Source organism: Oncorhynchus gorbuscha, linkage group LG25, assembly GCF_021184085.1.
Source record: "Oncorhynchus gorbuscha isolate QuinsamMale2020 ecotype Even-year linkage group LG25, OgorEven_v1.0, whole genome shotgun sequence".
NCBI classification, from domain to species: Eukaryota; Metazoa; Chordata; class Actinopteri; order Salmoniformes; family Salmonidae; genus Oncorhynchus; species Oncorhynchus gorbuscha.
Window position 1 is genome coordinate 1,795,419 of NC_060197.1, and position 1,855 is coordinate 1,797,273.

Here is a 1,855-nt window from a genome sequence, read left to right on the forward strand (position 1 = left end):
TTCATTGTACGTGTGACATTTATTTAAATAGAAGTCCTGAATTTGGAAAGTATTTCTCTCACAATGCCTTTAACATGCCTTTAACATTTAAATCATGTTGGCAGATGAAGTTGACTTGATTTTAGGGAGGTGTGAGGTCGTATGAGGGGGTGCCGAGGCATATTTCATTTTGATTGCCTGTGCCTGGCTCCACAGGGCCCCTGCCCAGTCATGTGACATCCCCATAGATTAGGAACTAATCAATTTATTTCAATTGACTGAATTCCTTATGAACTTTAACTCCGTAAAATCTTTGAAACTGATAATGTTGCGTTTTATATTTTTGATGCACAATCTGTCTTGTCTTCAAGAGGTTGCATCATACTCAAATGGCATGAATAGATATAGCTCTTTGTTTTGTTACTGTGACACTGTCCGTTCTACATAGCCTAATGTTTCTAAACTTAGAACATTCCACAAGGTTGTGCTGGGATTCTATTATATAATAACCAAATACCCTATTCTCTTTGCAAAAGGTCAGCAATAATTTACCACCTGGTTTTAAGAATTATAAACTGGGTGGTTTGAGCCCTGAATGCTGATTGGATGACATCAGACTGTCTAACACGGTATGACAAAACATTTATTTTTACTGCTCTAATTATATTGGTAACCAGTTTATAATTGCAATAAGGCACCTCATGCTATATGGCCAATATACCACTAAGGGCTGTATCCAGGCACTCCGTGTTGTGTCGTGTGGAAGAACAGCCCTTAGCTGATATTGGCCATATACCACATGCTTTCGGGGCTTATTGCTTAAATATATGACTGACTGTGGCTATTGTTGGTATGTATTTTGAATGAATACGTGTACACAATGCACATCACATCTACACACCTGTGTGGATTCCACGGCAACAACGCTCTAATCAGATCGCTTGCAGGTCATGCACGTGATGGTACTGACCTTGCACCCAACCTCTGTAAAAAAAGTTTGTTTTCAAGTGTCATGTTGACAAGCAAAAACATTGTAACTAGTAAATAATTAAAACAAATTTGACAGTGAAAAGAATGTACAAAGCAGAAGAATCACTGGTAAGATGAAAGCACCACTCAGACTCAGAAGATGCCCTTCTGGAGCCATGCAGCCGTAGAGTCACTATACCCTAATATAAGCCTATTTGTCTGTTTGCCAAATAAAAATAGGCCTTCAACTTGTAAGCATATAGCCTCTAAATAAATGTTCAACAAAATAGTTGAAGCACATACAGGGCAAACAGATCTGGCAATAAGAATAGGCTATAGATAGCCTAGGGGTCCCAAATGCTCAAGACTATTTCGCTCAGGACAGGTTATAGTCAATACTTAATATTTTGCTCTGTCTCATTTATTGTTATGGATATAGCCTCTGCGTGATGGCTATAACAAGCCTACATAAAGGGTGAAATTAAGCCAAGGGCCTTGCTTTACCAAAGTTAACCATTTTCACTGTAGTGTCCAATAGGCATTCCTTTCAAGAGCCTCGGTGGATCTTTCAGAGCCTCTCTGGATGCTGCATTCCCGTGGATGCTGCAGCAAGAGCCTCTCGTGGATGCTGCAGTGTACCCAAGAGCCTCTCGGTGGATGCTGCAGTGTACTCAAGAGCTTCTCGGTGGAGCTTCAAGAGCCTCTAGGTGGATGCTGCAGTGTGGATGCTCAAGAGCCTCTAGGTGGATGCTGCAGTGTGGATGCTGCCCAAGAGCCTCAAGGTGGATGCTGCAGTGTACCCAAGAGCCTCTCAGTGGATGCTCTCAGTGTACCCAAGATGGATGCTGCAGTGTACCCAAGAGCCTCTCGGTGGATGCTGCAGTGTACCCAAGAGCCTCTCGGTGGA